At 40.6% G+C, this 13,890-nt stretch overlaps 1 long non-coding RNA gene across 1 annotated transcript; it reads left to right on the top strand.

Annotated features, from left to right (window-relative positions):
* The first annotated feature begins 3,276 nt into the window (after positions 1-3,276).
* On the top strand, positions 3,277-8,946 carry LOC137160256 (uncharacterized). The gene is made up of 3 exons (XR_010921823.1): positions 3,277-3,407; positions 7,548-7,701; positions 8,781-8,946. It is a non-coding gene; the product is annotated as an uncharacterized lncRNA (long non-coding RNA).
* Positions 8,947-13,890: the final 4,944 nt, after the last annotated feature.

The raw sequence follows: 13,890 nt of genomic DNA, 5'->3' as shown, positions 1-13,890 counted from the left end.
CTTGAACTTCCAGCTAAATCTGGATAATCGATGCTACTTCTCCTCCCAGAATCATAAAAGGTGTGCGCTTTGTATCAGCAAAGATCTTTGAAGACGTTGATGAACTTATCTGACATCTCAGGATTCACCCATAGTTCTTTATCATGTGTTAGAAATGATGTTGTTCTGAATTGACCTCTTTTTCTTTCTTTTTTTAGCAAGTCCATTATTTTGCTAACAAACAGGAGCAATTCTTTTTTTTTTTTTTTTTTTTTTTAATCTCAGGATTGTAGTCATTGTCCTTTTGGGAAACGCACTGTGTGTTAGCAAAAGTTTCATACCTGAATGAGATGGTTTTGACAGCAGCAATCTATGTTTGGTTTATACATTTATATCAGGTAACTGCACTCATATGTATACCCATGCACATGCATCTAACTGGTTTGCACACAGAGATGGGGTTTTGTGATGGAGGAAATGGGTGTTTTCACATTTTTTGAGGGTGCATTCATTCCTCTCTCATGTGAATATCTAACCCTGCATTACCTTTCAAAAAACCAAAACAACAGCAACAAAAAAAGATTAGGTCAAGATAGCTGTAATACTAGATATGGATCTAGTTAGAACAAGAACAGGAGTCCAGTTTGCTGAATTATAGTGTAGGAATAGGGCAGTATCTCTTTAAATGGGTGTAAGCCTTTTAGCGATGCTTACCATATTCTGTGTTCTAGAAGCCATAAGAAACCAGACAAAGCAATAATAGGTACATAGGCCTTGCATGTTTGTGTATAATCAATAAATATGGTTACTACGGACCTATGTGGTTTCTTAATCCTCTAGCTGTTGTTAAAGAGCGAAAGATACAACAGTTCTATTGCTGCCCCTCATTCCCTGTCATCTTGCACAACTTCTTTAACTTCTTTTAGCCTTGGCTTCTACATCTGTATAACAGGGATAGCAATTGTTATCTGTTGTGAGCCTTATTTCATGTTTATGCAATGTTTTGAGATCTGCAGATTGAAGGTACTAGAGGAGACAATGATAAAGCAATGGACGGAAGATAAAAGCTGTTAACAAGATGTAACAATTGCCAATGCCAATTCTTCTAAGAAGACTGCATGTATGGTACTTTCCTTCACTCCTTCCTGAAGTTATGGATTCGGCTTTTGGAATGGAAATTTATTTCCATTTAGCTGGGACTGGAGTTTTATATAGAAAATGCTCCACATCTTTTCTACCTAAAAATCAGCAAGAGCATAACTCCCAGCACTGCTGTTCAAATGGAGATCTTCACTGTCAAGCTGATTGGTGATATATTTCAGTCCAGTAGGTAGCTGCGGGCAAGGGAGGAGGAAGGTTTGTAAAGGAAGGAAGAAAGGAGATTAAACCCTGATCAAAATCTGTGGTTGTCTGACTGAGGGGGGAAAGGAATGAAAAACACATGAAAAAATCATAGTACCAGGTACGGAAATGAGTGAAAAGATAATAGACTGTAATAAGAAATCCCCAATCCCCCACCCACTTCTAGAACAGATCTTCACTGGGGTTCTGCAATGGTTGTATGCTTTCCAATTCTGGGTGTGGGATAGAACTGGGACCAGAATCAGATGTGGTGAAATACTTGGAGAAAAGCTCCACACAAAGTACTTCCAGCTCAAGCAGAAATATACATATCAAACCCCCTCTGTTTTATACAGCAGTACAAAGACTAGAAGGGAATACAACAGGGGCTCAGTTTTCAGAAGAGCTGACAAGCAAAACTACATTTGAAGCTAATGGAAACAGTGAGTGTTCAGTTCCTCAAAAATGAGACCCCACATGCTTCTAATACGTCATATTCCCAGTTGGAGGAAAGCAACATGATTTTGTGTTTATATGCACACCAATGTCCCACATTCTGGAAAAAGGTTATGCAGTGGCAAGTAGCAATGTATTCTCTTAATAATCCTTTGCGATCTAAGGGGCACTAAAAAAATCACATGCTGAATGACACTGGGATTTCGAGAAAAACATCTGTATTGTTGCATTGTCTTCAAACAGGAGAATCAGAGTGATCTCACCGTAGGAGAATTACAGCTTCTTTGCATGGCCATGCACACGCTCATCACCGAGGGGCATTTGTTAAACACTAACTGTAATTGACTCAGCTAAAAACCTCACAGCGTTGTGTACTCCCACCACGAGGTCAGAGAATAAACAGAACTAGTCTTGATGCTTTAAGCGGATCTTACAAACATTGTCTCCCCCTTCTCAGTCATGAGATCCTTCAGAAATACCATCCCTTGTCATCTCTGAAGGTGGCTTGGGTTCGTAAAGGTCTTGAAGAGCCTTGCAGAATTGGAACTGATTCAGTTTCTCTCTGATATTGGGGTAGCATTTTCCTACAGTACATTTAATAGATGTACACACCCTATCATCTGGGAGTGAATACGTTTCACAAAACAATCACTCCATATCTGACCTCTCAGTCCTGTCCTCAAAAGGAAACCTGCACACCTTCAAAAGACAAGCCTGAGAGCTTAAATTCATAACTTTGCTGGAAACTAAAAATCATGGACTCAATAAAGACACTTGATTTTTGGTGCATTACAACAATCTGTAACCCATCAACCCTTCTTTGTCCTATGACCGTAGAAGTGTTAACCACTCACTGAAGGGTCTCTTGAACACGTGTTAACTCCTTATGCTTAACAATCTGTTCTCCCTTGTATTGAGCTGAAGAAGAGCTCTGTGTAAGCTTAAAAGCTTGTCTCTTTCAACAACATAAATTGGTCCAAGAAAATTACCTCACCCACATTGTCTATTTAATAGACATGCAATTATTTCATGTACAGGGGGCCTGATTTTCAAAGCAGGCCTCCATTTCCATGGACAATTTCACATCACAATTCTGGGCATGAAATTTAGCTAGGGTTTTCCCCAGCTATTCCTTGCGGGTTCAAAATGGAGCCCTGCTTTGAAAATCAGGTCCATCATAACCCCAATATATATATATATATATATATATATATATATATATATATATAGGTGTTGCATAAACACAAGGATAGACACTGTGATGTAACTTCACAGATCATGGAACCAAATAGAATTGACCCATGTTTGAGATGGGAGGAAGTGCTAACAAAGAACCAAAACAAAACCATATGAATCCACACAACTGCAACTAATTGCAGCTGCTGATCATCTTAATAGATTTCACATGCAGAGGACATCATGCAGTATCAGAGATCAATGACTACTAAGAGAAAATAAAGTAAGTGTCCTGTGAATAGAAGTGAATAAATCAAAGCCACAAAATTCAAGATCCGAGTATTTCAAACGCTCCATGCTGACTTCCAACTTCCAAAAGTTTGGGGGGTGCTGAGACCTGGCATTTTCATTCAACACATTATAGAGATGGGTCAAAGAGCAAAAGTGAGACACAGGTATGAGTTCGTATTTCAAACCTCTCCCAGGTTTTAGGGCCTACATCTGATGAAGTTGTGTGTACTCAGGCTGTTTACACTGGCAGAACTGAAGACAGAAAAGCCTGGGTTTAGAAGCATGTGTAGGTTTGGGTAAAATATTACTAGAGAGGAGCAAAGTCATTCGGCTCAGTATCAAACCCAGTGAAGCACTGTGGGTTTGAAAATTCATGGCATGCTAAAATGTTATCAGGTTTGTGTTCTGCTTAGGAAGGAGATGGGGTGGTGAAAAAGGCACAGACAGGGAGTGAAAAAGTCTAATGGAATAATAACTACAGCATATACCGTGCATGGTGTACCCTAGTTGAGCAACAGAGCTTTGTGGGTGGGTCTTCTGACCTAACATATAGTGCAGACAGTGCTATCTAAAAGAAAGCAGGGTTTTTTTTTTAAATGTTGACTTACCCTAGAGGGGAAAAATAAGTCATGGGATTAAATTACATCAGACAGAGGAAGTTTTCCAAACTCAAATAACTTGTGCAATTTTCCCGTCTCCCCAATTTAATGGTTTCATATTGAAATAATGAAAGAATGTATGGTCTTATAAAATAGCAAGTGAGGTTTGCTTTGAATTTTGAGGTTCATTCAACCCCCAAACTTGGATTTGCAGGGGTACCTAAGCCCAGATGGAACAAAAACAAAGAAAATATTCACAAAACCCAAAAACCATACTGAAACCACCAACAGACTTTCAACTCTTTTAAGTTACATTGTTTGATAACACTGTTGAAATGACTGCCTTTCAATTGAAATAACTATCATTAATGAGTTGTAATGAAGGATTGGACTGATTTCAAATTGACTTTATTCAAGGCTTTTTGCTCAGAGTTGATCCAAAAAAAAATGGTGGTGGTACTGGTGGTAAAATCATGAACATTTACCTAAAATTTCATGTCTGTTTTTCATCAGAACTGCATTTTCTTTAATATGGTCTGATCAACTCTATTCTTGATTCGTCCTCTTCTCTCTAATCTTCACCACCCAAATGATGCACAAGGCAGTGGTACAAATATACTCTATATAATCCATTATAGCAATATATAATACATCTGAATGGTTAGAATCTTGATCACTACCTCTCAATTTTTCATTAGCACTAGTGGACACTGAGAATATGGCCTTCTAAAGCACCACCTCTTGGACTCATGTGCTTAGCAGCTGGTCAGATAACTGTACTGACCATGGGATTTCTACAGAGGACCAGTGTAAAGTTAGAAACATCTCTCGTGAGTTTGACCAGAAGATATTCATCCAGCTGAACCTCTCTTGGGACTGCTGGTGAGTCCCAGAGCCTTCTGTTGCTACGAAGTGGAAAGGAAGAGACCTAAGAACAGCAGCCAGCGAACCATTAGCAGCAGCAAGTTTTTAGTAGACACAAGAGATGCTATATGTCAGAAATGAAGAGGGAGCTTTAACTAGAATCAAGTCTGCAAATCCTGAGCACGGTCTCAGTAATTCAGCCTGCACAGGGCTCGCATCACTTCATCTGAGAAAGCATATCAAAAATTAAAACCAACTTTCCACATTTCCAGTAAGACAATGGGCCAGGTTCATCATCACTGATGTCGTACTACTGAGTTCAGTGGAGTTACAGCCAGGATAAATTTAATACTCTGAGGCCAATCTTCAGCTGGCATAAATCCATTGAAGACAATAGAACTACAAGCTACAAAAGCTCAGGATCTGTCCCTTCATCTTAGCATTGGGACATTTCAGTTGAGTACCTGAACAACTGTATAATATTCCACGTGCAAATATGAGCATGATAGTGATCAGCAGACAGGAGCTTCTTACTAAAATGTCAATAAGTAAAATAAAAATAGCAATAGCAAGAAACTACACCCCACTATTTTTCTGAGATGTCCTAAAGCAAGCTACAGACAACATATATACCCGTCATTGTACCCAAGTCTGGAATGTATTCCAGTCTGGATTAGGACACAGCTTCACTACACTGAGTTAAATAATGAACAGGGATCTCCCAGACAATCTTGTAATTCAGTCTGATGGAAACTTCTAACATTAAATCATAACTCCTAGTTGATAATCATCAGGATCAGAGGAAAAAACCTCTATCTTTAGTTCATATCTTACACTAGAGGTAACAGAACTTTCTAATGTGTTTTAAAATGTTTATTTAAAATCTAAGTGTTACATTAAAGAGCAACATTACAGTATGAGAAAAATCTAGGTTGGATTTATTTAGTCATGCTAATTTTGTTTTAAACTGCTTTGTTTGATAATGGGGTTTTATTAAGATGTTTGATTTAACCACAAGAATCCAACTACTGAAGTGTATTTACAATGTGAGTCTAAATAGCAGTGAATGTGCTCTATGGTGAGCTGCCTTAATTGAGTTTATACATGTGCTCTGAATTCATTATGGTCTGTAAATTGCTTAGAAGTGCATGATGCAACTATAACTAAATATTTTCTAATAATCTTCAATGAAAGCATTCTAAGTGATTTTTTTTCAAAGGAGACTTGGTTGAGTTCCATTTTCCAGGTAATTTCTTTCCTTGCTCTTTGCATTACTGAGGTATGAAAAAGGCTTCAGGAGATGGACTAGCACCCTACGGAGTTCTTGGCAACTTGTTTGATACAACCAGTGGTGTGATTGCACCAGTGCAAACCCTTAACACAGACAGGATAAACCACTCAAAGCCATAATTTTCACCAGTGCAGTTAAGCCCATCTTTAAGCAGGGCTAAGATGCAAATGGGCAGAAATCACGATTTAAAGCAATTTAACCTGTCTAGAGTAGGAGCTTGCACTGGTTCACCTTGATGCATTGGCTGCAGTTGGTGTACAGAAGGGCCTATCAGTCAATATGAAAGCTCCCACTAACTTCAAAGGCAGGAGAATTGGGCCCTGTATATAACTCACCAAAGCTAAAGTTGCTAGTGATGTCTGGAAAAGTACCTCCACGTGAGGAGTCTTGTCCAGTCCCTACTGGCTCAGCCAACAGGACCCTCTCCCAACACTTCAATGCTTACAGGATTAAGCCCTTGATAGGGATTGCAGGTTTGACCCTTCCTTGTATTTATTTACATAGATCTTTTCTGTGGCACTTAGCTGTTTTTAGTTTAGACATTAGTAACTAGAGACACTTCACTGCACACTGACATGTCTCACCTAGGTGCTGCCAGGAGCCCTCCGGTCAGCTTGTTTCTATTGATCCAAGCTTCACTGGTGGCTTACGAGAGAGGTCATTAAGTACCGGTAACGATTGTGCGCTAAAAGGATTACCTCTTAAAACCACAAGAATCAATGGAAAAATCATTCTACTAAAAGTTCCATTGATAACTTAAGACTCTGAACACTCAATGGCATTGTTCACTGCCCTAACATCCAACATTTTTCTTTTTAATTACCCAGTGAATTAAAAACTTCTGAAACTACTTAATTACTAGATTTACACTTCACAAAAGGTTCAATTGTAATTACAGGTTGTCAGGGTTTTTTTGGTTTTTTTTTAAATCTAATTCCAAGTAACTGAATCAAAAACATACTTGAGCATTATAACTAGAACTAAGGTGTCTGCTTTGGAATCAAAGTTTGCTTTACTGCTTCCTGTAAGGAGGATGCATAAGAAAACATATTGTTTCCTTAGATGATGTTAAAGTCTAAAAATATTATTGCAGTAGAACCTACAGCCTCTGACCAAGGATCTGGCCCCCACTGGTAAGCACTGTACAGAAATATAATAAAAAGGCAGGACCTGCCCAATGATCTTACACTTTATTCATTTATTGAAACAGCAACAGGTAGGTCAAAGAAAGAGTCGGGGAAGAGGTCAAGGTAAGGAGTGAAACAATACTAAATAGCTCATCAAAGAGTATTTTCCACACACTCCGTAGCCTTTGTCAATTGACTTGTAGCCATCATGGCACAGGCGACTTTTAAGGAGGGTTTTGAAAGAAGACGATGCAGTGGCTTTGGGAGTTTTTACACAGGACTCATCCAAAGACAAGGGGGCAGCATGTTTATAATGGTTTCTTGAAAAAACTAAGCTTCTTAATATTGTAATGCCCCATGTTCGCATGTAGTCGAGCAGCTTCCTTGCTGACAGGTTTTGACTTGGACTTTTGCATTTCAAAGGACAGAACTGCTTGAAATGAGGCATGTGAAGCAGAGGGAACATTGATGAGCAATGCAGCATCCATCCATTTTAAAAGAGTGACTCTACTCTGGTGATCTATTTGAAATTCCTAGAAAGAAGAAAATGAAAAAGCTCCAGAGGCTGCATACAAAGGTAAACAACGCAGCTGTTCAGCTAAATGATCAAACCAACCACAGAAAAATACATATTTGAGAGGGACACAGTTGTCTATTCCTAGATGCCACAGAAAAGAGATCGGGATTAATTTGTATGTAGGGAAGTGTGGGTGAGGATTTATTTGGCTTCGCTTTCCACTAATAAAGCCATGACTCTGTTTAATAACATTTGAAAATTCTGCTCTGGGAATTTTTTAAAACAATTGAAAACTTGAATGCTTCAGACTCAGCCCTACAAAATTCTGATATCTCCTACAAGGTATCTCCTACTGAGTATCCCACTGACTTCAACAATTTGGAGGATTCAGGCCTTTGTCTGTTAACCTGGGGTGATTTTGGATTTTTTTTTCCTGTTTGCTTTTAAACCCTATCGAGTCTTGCTGTCCCTGCTTTTGTGGAAGAACTCCTTCGAGGGCTGGAATAGACCAATCAACCCCCAGCTGAAGACTCTTGCACAAAGAGAGCCTTTATTCCACATTTGTTAGGCCTGTGAGTTAAAAGGATGTTAAACAGATGAAAAAGTAGTTTTTAAATCATCTGAATAAAAATTCCTCCCTGTTCTCAGTTGCTCAAATTTCAGTCTCTTGTGGTGTCATACTCTCTCTGGTCCTTTAGTCCTCCAGCAAAAACTGGAAGTCAAGATTTGCTGGATTTGATTCTCTTACTTATGCTAATTTAAACAAATTAATAACAGATACATTGTTCCTGATTTACCTTGATTTAAATTAGAGGAGAATCTAGCTCAATATTTGTCATTTTAAAAAAAAGAGACAGAGAGAGAAACATTTTTCTTGGAAAATAAACCTTTCAGGACTTCTTTTTTTCCATCATAAAGAAGCAAGAAAAGGCATAAACACAATTGTTTTCCCATGACACAGTTATTTCACCTTTAGCAACGCCTCTGTTTTTTAGAAGACATCAGTCTAGCCATGTGCTGTTTATAGGTGGTTATAGGAAAGTGATGGGGGACAGAAATAAAATGAAAAACATTGCAAACGGAATGGAGGGCCAGGGAGAAATAATAATAATGAGGAAAATGTCACATTAAAATTTCAGAGCAGCAGCAGCTGCCGCTGCCTCTGCCTGGAGGTTGAATGGAGCCAGACAATAGCTGAGGAAGCATGTTGCATCTTGTGAGCATTCCTGCGGCAGAGACAAGCCCGAACAACCAGAGGAAAATTCCATCCCCTTGCAAATCTTACCTCCCTATGCTCGATTGTCTCTAACTTTGCTCTTTAAAAAAAAATAAAAACTCAAAGAATAATACACAGGTGTTGCTAATGCGGCCTTCTCCCGTTTGCCTTGTAATTACTCTGGGTCCCTTTAGAAGTCCTAGAGTAATGTTGCGGCACCTTCTGGGTTTGCATAAGGGCTGGAGCTGTGATAAATTAAGCCAGACCTCTGACAGTATAGCAAGCTGGGGCCCAGTCTTTCCGCCATGAGGAGTTCTTATTTCCATGAGTTATCCCATTGACGTCAATGACCCATCAGTGTGAATGAGGACTAGGTACATGAGCAAAGGTTTGCTCATTCTCAGTTCCTCCTAGCCTCTGGGTGTATGTAATGAAAGTCAGCGGGGATGGAGAACGGGGGGGGGGTTTGCAAATGCTCATGAAATCTGAGGACAATAAAAGATGAGACTCCCCATTACTTCTAGTTGCCTCGTTTGCCATGTGATTCTTTACAGACCCTTCTCTGCTGTGAAAATAAATACATTTTGATGTCTCTTTTCAGCTCCCGGCTCACAGTTTGCATAATCCTCACATAAGCATTACCTTGAATGGAAGTATTATCTCAACATAGATTAAGCAGGGACCGAGCAGAGACTAAGCCCCATTGTTCTGCTGCTTCCTCCTCAGGGCCTGTTTGGTTTCCTCCCTTCCCCATCTCTCTTTCTCACTGTGAGGTCCGGGGTCTGCCTTTGCAGACATACAAATCAAGCAGTGTTCAGAATGAGGTCTGGTAAAACGCTGCAGCACTTCCCGCGTTGGGGTGATCTATGCAAACGTGCTGCAGGCCAGCAATATTACCAACTGATGGCTGTTTGGTGGCCCATGAGAAATAATTCCCTGGGTGCCAGTTCCCAGGGGACAGGTATCTACATAGGACAAACTGTCCTCCTTAATGGCAGTCTCATTATACAGGCCATGGACACCATAGTACTTTGTGCAGCTTGTGGCTGGAACATATTAGTGGGGCTGTGTGATGGGTCATGTCCATATAGCACCTGCCCAGTGGGTAAAGAGAAGACCTCCATCTCCAGGGCTGTACTGGCCCAGCCACTTTTCATCAGCACTAATGTATATAAGCAAAACTAGGAATGTGATCCCATGAAGGAGGGGACACTGCGAGAGTTACTTTTCATTTCCACAGCTCACTTGGCTTCTGAATTGGGAGAATGTGCATTACACTCCAGTTTGGGCCAAATTTCCAGGCTGGTGTGTTACAGTGGAGCTGCACCATAGGTGAATTTGTTCATTAGTATTACAGAGATCTTGCTGCAAAGCATTTCACGGATGTGCTGGTGAACTGCAGTAAACGTGAAGATTTTGAGAGAAAGCGTTTTCAGGGCTCAGAATTTCAGTGAGTATTGACTACAGCAGCAGTAACAAATCTTCAGACTGGGTACAGCTTTAGCAGTTTTGATAGTCGCTGTGGTACTCTCATTTTAAAAAATACTGGAATGAAAAGAAATTATTTATACCAAATTGTCACCATTTTTGACCAAATTAGAGAAGTGGTTACTATCCAAAATGTAGTGAGCTTAAAAAAGCCAGCTGAAAAGCTCATGATGAAAAACTTTCTATCAGATTTCTGGCATTTTCACTCCTGCCAAAGGTAATGATAAAGCTAGAAGGCGTTTTTGGTGGTATATCTGCATTTCCCCTTTCAGGCTGTGCTGGAAGCCAGAAGTGCTGAAAAAGTCAAACAAGGAAAAAAAAAAAAAGTATTTCAACCTGCAGGAGGTGGAAACGGGAGTAAAAAAAAAAAAAAAAGTCTGGCTCAAATTCAATTCTAAAATGGGCAGACAGAAGCTCAAAGGGTTATTATTTTCTCCAAACTGGTTTGCCCGTCTCTCATTCTTAGATAATTCAAAGCAATAATTTTAAGGTGCGGGTAATGCTGCTCCTTTTTACCAAACAATTGTAATCCTTTCTGGCTACAGACCACTTCTTCCCCTAGTCTCTCGTAACTGATGGGTCCCAAGATAATCATAAACAGTGAGTGTAAGTCAATGTAAGTCAAGAAGGATGGATTTAGGAATATAGTATATTAACTATATTACTATGTGTGGAATCTACACACACCCACATACAAATCTGGGTGTAATAATGTATTAGCCATTACGGGCTCAAGGAGATGATGCCTGCCAGCTAACTGCAGGATGGCCTTCCCGCTGAAGTTCTCCAGTGAGTGAATTTCAAGAACACAATCTCCATGAGGAATCTGGTGCAGAGTGTCTCCGTTAATGGGGTGAACCCACCTTTGCATATTTCAGTGCAAACCTGGGGTTGGTAGTAAAGAATATTGGGAGCAATCGATCAATGGACATGGAGAGTGAGCATAAAAAGGCTCAGTTCAGCAGCTCTTTCTTTGTACTACCTCCTTCCAATCGTCACAGGCTGAGCTGACAAGACATGAACTGGAGTTGGGATTTTTTACCCCCCTTGTCTCCTGTTGCCTTCACTGAAATTCAGAATGTGCCGCCAGATGCTCATTCATTCCAGAGCAGAATGAATAATGGTTTCCTTGTTCCCAACCGGGAGCCTCTGATGCCTGGCGTGTGCTAGTCATTTTATCCGAACATCATGGGTATCAAAAGTTCCTCATGGCCAGTCTATAGAAAGACTAACAATCCAGTAAACTCCTGATTGGGGCCGATGGTAAAAAAACCAAACAACCCATAGTCTTTGTCTTTACTCTTCTGTAGGCCTTTCTCTCTAAGCAAACCCCACCAACTTTACCATGGAGGTAACATCTCTTATCATAAAGAGCATGCGGCCATTCTTGTTCACAATTTCAGTGCTAGTTCTGCCTTAGTGTGCTTCTGTAAGCTTCTTTGCACCAACAACTGAGTACTCCTTCAGCGTGGCATTGTTCTGAGAGCTGCTGCCTGAAAAAGCCGTAAGTCCAGACTCATCGCTTTATATTTCTTTACAAAGAAAACACACGCAGTGGAAGCTATCAAGTGTCTGCTCGTTCTTCTGTTGCTTCAAAACCAAGAGGATAGTAAATCATTTCTGAACAGGATGCTTTATGCTTTTTCTGCCTCTACCATGTATTCTGTGAGAATTAATCAGTGATGGGACTTGTGAGATGAAAAGCAGGGAGACCCACGGGGTCCGTGATGGAAAGGTGTAATTTAACAAGTCAAGGGAAAAGGACATTAAATCATGGTTAAATTATGCTGGCATTCACCAAAAACATTAAAATGTTTTTCATATATTGAAATTTCTTTCTTCGGTGACAAATGAAGGCTCCTGCAAGCCAAATGCAGTGAAGGCATTGGACAGGAGCCTGGTTTTCATTGCATGAATAACAGAGCCCTGCATCTTCAAGGTGCTATCTGATCAGATGTGAAAACCCTTTTCTGGAGGGGTCAGTCTGTAAAGTAGGTGCAGGAGACAACTGTAGCCTCCTCTACAGCTTAGGTTCAAACTTCCTAGGTTATGTCCTCCCCTCCAACTCCCATATTTTTGAGCACCTGATTAATGTGGAGATCCACTGTTCTTCCTTTCAGGTTGCCCTGTCCCCTCCACTCCCTGAATCCTTGCCCTGGGTTCCTCTCCTTCCTAAGAAAGTTCAAGCTTTTGTTTTTACTTTTCAAGCACTCTGTATTTCCAAATCCCACCTACACCTCAGCCCTCACCTCCAACTACACTCCCCTCTTGTCTGTCCATGACTCTCTCTCCTGTTCTGACAGTTTCCTTGTGACTTCTCACCTTTGTTCATTCCAACTTTCATGCCTGAGGTAGCCTCCCTATTAATGTATCATCCCTCTCGCCCTGGAAAAGACATCTGCAATCCCCCTTCTCCACAGCAGCTTTCCACTGTCAATAGCCAGGCAGCACCCCGCACGCCTTTGTTCACATTTGTATCACGTAGTTCTATCCTCCAGATGAAGACCCTGCTCTCTGTCTGTCATTCTTGACTAAGTGTAAAAGCCCATGCACACCTACGAGTGAGCGTTCATCACAGCAATGCAAGACAGCCTAGTCTAGTGCGGGGTCTCTCGACAACTGGTTCGGGGACCGGCACCGGTCCCTAATTTCTCCCTGACACAGTTTAGGAAGGCAGCAAACTGGCCCCTGGTATTAAAAAGGTTGAGAAATACTGGTCTAGTGGCTAGGCCATGGGACTGGGGGTCAGATTACCTGGATTTCAGTCACACCTGTTATGTGACCTTTGACAAGTCACTTCACCTCTCTGGGGCTCTGTTGCCCCTCCTGCTCTTTGTCTAATACACTGTAAAGCTCTTCAGGATACAGACGTGTGGATACAAGGCCCAGCACAAAGGGGCCCTGATCTTGTTTGGGGCTCGGAAGCATTTGGGGCTCGGAGGAATTCTAGGAAAGGCAAATCAACTTCAGACTTCCCAGTTTGTTCCGATATATAGGCTTAGCGTGCTACAGTGACATAACACATGGAAAGTAATGTATCAGTTTAAATGCAGTGCTATAGTAGAGCTAGGGATTATTATTGGTAGTAGTAGTTTATATTTTGGTGACCACATTCAGTGATGTGATGTTTTAATCATTTTAGGTGAAATCCACCATTGTGCATCATGTATGCTTTCATAATAGGTCTTAACTGGTGCATAGGCCTCATGCTGGCCCTCTGTACAGGGTGAACATCACTTTTAATGGAACTTTAGAAGATTTTTCACCTAGAAGACTGGTCCATATGGCAATGAAGAGGAGAGGAATCTAAAAGGTTTGGGGTAATGGAATTGTGCACTTGCCTTTCACTGATGAACAGCTAGTTTCAAATCCTTGCTCGGATTACATGTACTTGAAGGAAAATTTGCATAGGGTAAACAGATGAAAATAGATCTCTACTTAAGGAGGAATAAACAGATTTCAGACCTTTGAGTTTCCTGTGCAGACCATATTGTTGGTCTCAAACATAGTATAGAACAAAGTGTGGAGTTGCACACCTCATGTGT

Source organism: Emydura macquarii, unplaced genomic scaffold (genome assembly GCF_026122565.2).
Source record: "Emydura macquarii macquarii isolate MOO-44397 ecotype Brisbane River unplaced genomic scaffold, CSIRO-AGI_Emac_v2 contig_2184, whole genome shotgun sequence".
NCBI lineage: Eukaryota > Metazoa > Chordata > Testudines > Chelidae > Emydura > Emydura macquarii.
The sequence above is the reverse complement of the archived record's forward strand: the minus strand, read 5'-3'. Positions and strand labels throughout refer to the sequence as shown.